Raw genomic sequence first — 7,894 nt, forward strand, 5'->3', positions numbered from 1 at the left:
GGTGCAAGGGAAATCCGGAAAGCAAAGCACAAAAGTCAGCATTTTGCAAATTTGTGGAATTATTGTCAGTGAAGAAAATCTCACACTACAGTAGACATTTGCATAGTCACCTGATTGATAAAATGATAACAAAGCAACAATATTCGTCATTTGTTTTCCCAAACCTTAACGACTTTAATTAAACACTAGAGAGGCAACAGTTTAAAGCCTAGGGTTTGAACCCTGTTCATATGGACTGTGGCGTTGGGCCTGTGGAGAGGGTGTAGCATGGGAGACATATGGAGTTGGGGGTGGTGATGGTGGGGCTGTAATGTAGTCACAACAGAGGGTTCAGAGCCAAAGGAAACAGGGGTCTCTCTCTCCTTCCTAAACAGGATGAGGAGACGAGACCACACGCATGGCACACTGTACACTGTATGTGTCTACATATAGATCAAACTGGCCTGCGTTTCTCGATTCATTTGATTCTTGTACCTATTCTGTGATTTTTGGTTCCTTTCACTCCTTTTTTCTCAAACACACAAACACACACTGTTCCTCTGTACAAAGCACCACATTCCCTGAGGACCATACTCTATGAATGGCTCTACTGTTTTTCTTTTATCTTTTCATTCCTCCAACTCCTCTTCCTCCTCCTCCTGACCAGGAAGTGAAGAGAGATAGACTGCATTATCATAGATAGGCGTCTTTTTAAGATTTTTTTTTTTTTTAAGATTTTATGCCTTTCCTTATAGTGACAGATATAGTGTTTTTGAAAGGGTAGAGAGAGAGAGGGGATGACATGCAGCAAAGGGCCACAGGGCGGATTCGAACGCCGGGCCGCTGCGGTAAGGACTCAACCTTGGTACATGGGACGCCTGCTCTACCAGGTGAGCTACATCGGCGCCCCTGAGATAGGCGTCTTTACAAACATTTACAGACAGATGTACTTTTCTACAACTTTCCAGAGTTACTAATCTACTCAACCTACAACAACACACACTTTCTCCTAATTTCTCTCTCGCCTTATCTCTTGTCTGCTGGCCTGGTTCAAGCCATTTGTTCCACTGTGTGTTCCAGCTCATTCTCGCCCTCTGAAGCTTTGCCATTTGGCAGAGAGAGAGCAGTCACAAGTGAAAATGAGGTCAATGTTAGCTCATAAAAACAATTAAGAGAGTTTTCTGTGACAGTACTCTACAAACCCGCAGCTACGATATGATGGGATTTTATTTGGGGATATCTTGAGGAGGAAGACCTTGGTTGAAATGTCATAAAAAGAGACAAACATACACATTGGAGTGTGAGTGCAGGTATCTTTTTCATTTATTACCATAATGTTACCGCACTCACCTCTAACACAACAGTTCAGCGGTGTGAGTTTTTGCTTTTTGGTTATCTTGGCCCAACAGCGGTGCAGTGACTCTGGCCACTGTGTGTGTGTGCCAGTGTGTGTTTGTGGTGTTATTCCAGGTGTTTTGTCAGGAATGGTGTGTGTACATCAGCTGGAGACCGGAGAGAAGAGAGGTACCATCCTTCATCACCATGCACGGTGTGTGTGTGTATGAGAGAGAGAGAGAGATGGGAGAGAGTATGTCGGCTGAGGAAGTGAGGGCGGATTTTTCTGAGATGCATAGACACCCAGAGATGCTTTGATATATTAGATGGAGAAGCAGAGGGGGACAGGACCCGGCTGTATGTGTGTGTGTGTGTGTGGTGGTGCAAGTGTGTAAACACTCTCCTCTTCCCCCGCCGGGCTGTCCAGCTAAGGCTCTGTGCCAGGAGGTACCCTCACACCGCCACAACCACACTGAGCAGGAAATCCTCTGATCTTGGTGTGTGTGTATGTCTTTGTCAGCATCCCATGTGACCATAGTGTGTGTATAAGAGCGAGAGCTAAAGTGAAACGGAAATGTGCAATACCTGTTCAAACTCGCATTTAGATTTGTAATTAGTTACACAAATAACTAATAATGAAGCACAGCTATTCTAGACAGCAGTTACGGTAAATTGAAAGAAATTTGTAATTTATTTTATTATTATTTATTTATTTTTTTTTAAATGAAGGTTAGTCGAGTGGTGAGCAGCAGAGATGCTTTTTAGACCGAAATCAATGAATAAAGCCCCCAGTGACAGATTGCATTGAATTACAGAAGTTAATGGAATGGTGGCTAGACAAGTAGGGATTTCAGGACTTTGGGTCTGAATGTGCCTGTGTTTTACTACGTAATAATTAAATAATTTGTTGCATCTCTGTCACATTAGTTCTGATGTTATTCTTTTGTAAAAAAAATGAAATGAAAAACTAATATTAATATAGTCAAATATAGTTTAAGCTGTGAATACAAATTCTATTGTAGGTTGTAGCACATCAGCAGCATCATGGAGAGCAAATGCTGATATACACTGAGATGGTGTTGTGCCACCACAGCTGAATGGTGAAGCCAGCGTGCAAGTACCTTTTAAACACCAGTATCAAATACTCAGTGCAGACTTGAAAGGTGGCTTTAAAAACTTTATAGCTTGCTCCTTTGCAGAGTATAAATTGACTATAGTTACACATACTTTTATACAAGAATTGTCTTGTAACTACATCATAACACCCTAAATCAAACTTGAATCAAATTATGAGACACAGAGAAATTCACAGCCCTAATTCTCCATGCCTGCATCCACCCACCCAAAATTCAGTCTGTAGCACCATTTAACTTACACGTGAAAAACAACAGCAAGTTTTCTTTTATGGGACAGCTTGGTATGGGGATCCTAAGTGAAGATTTGGTTTAATGTGTGACCTCGCCTATGCCACATCATACGTGAATAATCTCCAGTAACCAAAAGCAATAAATGTTGTTAAACTTTGAACAGTCAGGAGATCAGTCGTGTAACGTTCCCCCAGCTTTAAGAGGCACACCCATATGTTAAGTGTGTATGGTAGGCTATACAGTATGTGGCTACGGGCGTGTCATGGTCCACTGCGCACACAAAATCACCAAAGTCAGCAAGTCTGCTCGTCAAACTCAAAGAGACGGAGTGGGTTTAAGGGATAAAAGAAAGCCTTACGCAAGATGGACGCAAAGAAAGTGACGTGTCACAGGCTCTCTTTCTAAATCTCATTTACGTCCCTAACCAGCCTAAAGAGAGAAAAATGAAGGTGAGGGAGTAATTTGAACCATAGGACGATGGTAAAACATTTGTTGAAAGCAGTTATTCATCTGACTTGACTGAGCACCAGTTGGATTTAATTGAACTTGACTGAAGCTCAGGTGACCTACCTGGAATTGTGTTATGTTGCTCTAATGTAGTTCAAAAGTAAAATATATTACATGAGTTTATCTACCTTATGTGACTGTAGTCTAAGAAATACTATTAGATTCTTCATAAATATGGTAGTCCTGTAGTTATCTCCTTATAAAATGACCAAAAGATTTGTGAAAACAAAAATAATCAGCAATTTTGAGTGTGACAAATCAGCATAGCTATTATGTACCAGTGTGCTGTAGGTATGTTGTCTTAGTCCAGTCCAACAGTTCATTGTGGCTCCCCTCTGACCTCTAACCTGGCGTTAAGGGAAGTGTCACCATTTGCTGCTTGTTCTTTAGCTTCTGGTGACCTTGTAGGACCTCAGTCACCACCACACATGGAGGCTCAACGATGTGATCTCAAAAGGCCTTGCAGTTGTAGTCTTGTACTTCAGAGGAACAATTATATCGTGAATAAGTAAAATCTTGGCTTAAAAGGATAGTTCAGGTGTTTTGAAGTGGGGTTGTATGAGGTACTTATCCATTGTCAGTTGATAAAAAAATCAATATCAGTTTGAGTATACGCTATATCTAGAATATATTTGCCAATTTACCTTGCCGTGAGACAGCTATACAGTCTATGTTTCCAACGGGGATCTGAAGCCTTTATCTGTGCTCTCGCCAGAGCAACCAGACTCCATTGTGCTATGGTGTGACTTTGATGAATCCGAGCTAACCACAATAACACAAACTAACTAACCAATCGAGGCAGCGGTAGATCAGCAACCCCCCACCTACTAGTACCTTATACAACCCCACTTCGGTACACCCGAACTATCCCTTTAAAATCAGCATTGCATGTAGACTATAGCAAAGTAAATCTTAAAAACGCCTGCCTGCCTGTTCTTCCCCGTTGCTTCTGCAGAGCCACCTTTTAATAAATGTGCTATATGGACTAATGCAATAATTCTGATAATTCAATAATAACTGTGATGTGTTACACATATAGCCCCAGATCATACACCGATAGCTCACCTCAACATTGTGCACTCTGAGCCTTTTGAACCCTGTGAAGACACACACACTCACACACACACACCCACACACACACACACACACACACACACACACACACACACACGCTGTCAGCGGGCAGTAGTTTTTGCAGAGGATATAGAGAGTGCTGAATCTCGCTGTGACTCCAGGAAACCCTGCACTCACTTCCACCTTCAGTAGGATGAAAGGAGTTCAGGGAGCTAGAGTTCCACTCCCTACAGCGTGTGAGTGTGTGTGTTTGAGTGAGTGTGTGGGAGTATAACACAGTTCTGGTGCCCCTATCTCCTGTCTTTGCGGTTCCAGCATAAGCACATTACAAATTCACACATCCCCCTACCAACACCCCCATACTCCTAACCTCTATCGCTCCACATCTGATACAATCACAACACGGCTACAAAGAGGCTGCCGGGCAGGGGGTACCGGTGTCTGAGTGTGTATTTGTGTGTGTGTGTGTGTCTCCAGCTCTATTCATGGGGCAGGATGCGGGTTTTTGGAGCTTGCAGTAAAATGGTGAGAAATTCCCTCAACCTCAAAGACTCTTGTATACATCAGTAGCCCCCGCTCTCCTTCATCCCTCTATTTTAGGCTATTTTAAACACAGACACCCTAAACCTTCAAATAGGGGAAAAGGGCATTTGCTTGTTGCAATCTTGTCCTCTTTTCCCTCTCTGTCTCTCCTCCTCTTCTCCAATCAAGAAGGCCACAGGGCATAATCATAAGAATTAGTTTCCGTCTTGCTGTATTTACCTTCCCTGGTAACGTAAAAGAAAATCCATTTGTGTTTAATTCATATGTATTCATGTATACATGTGTAGTTCTGTGCCAAGCATTTAAAGTTCATCAAATAACAGATGCCATGGGTGTTTTGGTTACCCATAGTCAGTGTATTACCTAGAGTAGAGGATGGTTGGCAGGCTTCCAGTTTGTAGATACAGATAGGAGTTATCACATGGAAGCGAAGCAATGTACTGCCACTTAAAAGAAAGGCCCACCTAAAAAAAATCTATATCAGTTTAAGTGTAGTAACAGTAATTTTACCTCGCAGGACACAGGAGTTGCTGGTCTACGCTGCCTTGATCGGTTAGCTTGTTTTTGTTATGGTATGAATTTTGTTAGATCGGATTCATCAAAGTACCTCCTATAACCCCACTTCAAAATACCCAAACTATCCCTTCAAAATAAGTACTTTGTTAATGGAATACTTCACCCCCAAAATGACCACTTGTATCTCAATTATTCACCCTGTCACGTTGAATTCTTGTCTAAAACTTTGTTTTTCTTGCATGTCTCCACGGTAAACGAAAAATTAAAAAACGGAGAAACGTCTTGATGAATTGAAATAAATGGGGGCTGCGTTTAGCAACAGCAAAACTATATCAAAACGTCTGTTTACAACTTTCACACAACTCGTGCAGTATAATCCAAGTCTCATTTATCCAGTCGTATGCTCACTACTTCCTAAACACATGCATTTACGCTAAAACAGGCGGGCGTGCTACTCGTCCTTGCGAGTCCAGATGAGTAGCGTGCCTGTGCAAAAACCATCCGTAGCCAAAACAGATTTCTGAAACTAGTAAGTATGACACTCTTAACGGCCCCACTGACGTGTGTTATCAGCCTAACAACTAACCGCAATTGCCATTTTTTTTGACCTAGTCAAATGACCACGGAAAACGGTTCAATATCCGTTCTGCTCCTATTCTGTTTCTATGGTGCTGCCTCAGCTTTCTCTTGGTGTAACAAAACACTGCACAACAGTTGTAAAACCAAATTTCATACCACAAATTAAAGATGATTAAAGTTAAGTGAAAAAAACAACATGGGAGCAATTAAAACTAGTTCATGACATTTCTAGGAGCTGATGGCGAAGAAGACCACAAGCACAATTATTGCCTGTTTAGTTACTCACAAAGTCACGATTTTGAGTTTCCTGTTAATAACCTGTAGCTTTGATTGCCAGTCATACACATAAAATGCTCACAGAGGCCCGACTGACACACAGTTCACATATTAACACAGAAACAGACGGGTTTGTTACACACCCACCAGTTCACACCCGCCCACATCCACAAACCCACCCACACACACACCTATATGCAGTGTCTGTGATTGTGTGAGATTGACACACAGTTAAGTTTTACAGGTGCGCTGAAGCGGATAATTAGCCTGTTAGCTGTGACTAATGAAATCTCCACTGCTGTGCCCTCAACTGCTGCCGGGGCAGAGGCCACTTTCCTGTTTGGATAGGCAATGCTTTAAAGCAGAGCGGAGGGGAGCCGGCTACATGTGGGCGTGTTCTGTCAGTGTGTGTGTGTGAATGTGTGTCTGAGAGAGAGAGAGAGAGAGAGAGGGAGCCACAGTGTGTGTGAGCCTGTGAATGTGTTTGTATTCAGCCATATACAAGATAAAATGGGGAAAAGTGAGTAAAAGTCAGATGAATGAATGAGAACAAAGAGTGAAAAAAGCACAGGTTCTTTAATATAGAATTACAGCACACACTGACACACTGTCACCTTAACTTCTCTAACTATGAGTGTGTGACTAAGTCAGTAGGGGATGGGGGGCAAGTTACCTTCCTACTCTTTTGTCAGGCACTAAGACTAATATCTAAGAAATATCTTAATACTTTTTACTGAAAACATAATACATGGATAGTTTTGTAAGAGGGGCTTTTAGCATTTGACGTAAAATGAAACCAAATAAAAGGATGTGAAGGAGCATAGGTCTGTATTATTTATTTACCTGAACCTGCTTGCAGAGTAGAATACATGTACTGCAGTATATGCTACCAAATACTTGTGATTTACCTCATTAAAAACTCCTTTTTTCAGTGTTTTTGAAACTTTTACTATATAATTTTAACTTTCTTTTGTCCTATAGAACTCAACAGTGAGGTTCCGGTAGTGTAAATCCCATTCATATTATGCATTGCAGATTTGATTATTAGCCATAATGTCGTATTCATCCAAGGTAGACTACCCACGAGCTACGAGCTTGTGAAACGATGGTGTAGAAGCCAGAAGTCCGTATGATATGAACCTTGTTTTAAGAAAAAACACGTTTTATTTGTGATGTCATGGACAAGTACTACAATCCTAAGTGTAAATGTGACGTTTCTGATTGGTGGAGCTCGCTGTTACCTTGGAAATGTGTACCGCACCTGCGAACGGCAAGTGAGGGTATGTGCTCGTACGCACTTGTACGTGCTGCTCCGTGTTCTGCTCTGTGGTCTGCTCCCGGATTTCACACCGAGCCAATATGGCGACTCGTTTGGAAACTTTCTCTTATATTACCAAAATAGTTCATCAAAATGTGTTTCTGAAAACAGGCGAGAAATAAGGCACACAGTTGCTGAATCTGTCTTCAGTTTAGATCGACAACGGTTACTTTAAATGTTTTACGGGAGTTTCCAGAGGTGGCGATTCGTCATTCGCAATGGTTTATGGGAGTAGTTCCTTTACTCTTAAAATTATTATGCACACAGTCTTGTACCTTTTGCCTTTTTCCGTTTTCAAATGTTTTTTTTTTGCTCCGAATCAAATGTTTTATGGTCACTATTCATCTCCTACCTGGTTGGCTTTGTTCCATGTTTAAAACTGTTTATATAAAGGGTTTTC

This window comes from Sebastes umbrosus, chromosome 18, assembly GCF_015220745.1.
Source record: "Sebastes umbrosus isolate fSebUmb1 chromosome 18, fSebUmb1.pri, whole genome shotgun sequence".
Lineage (NCBI taxonomy): Eukaryota > Metazoa > Chordata > Actinopteri > Perciformes > Sebastidae > Sebastes > Sebastes umbrosus.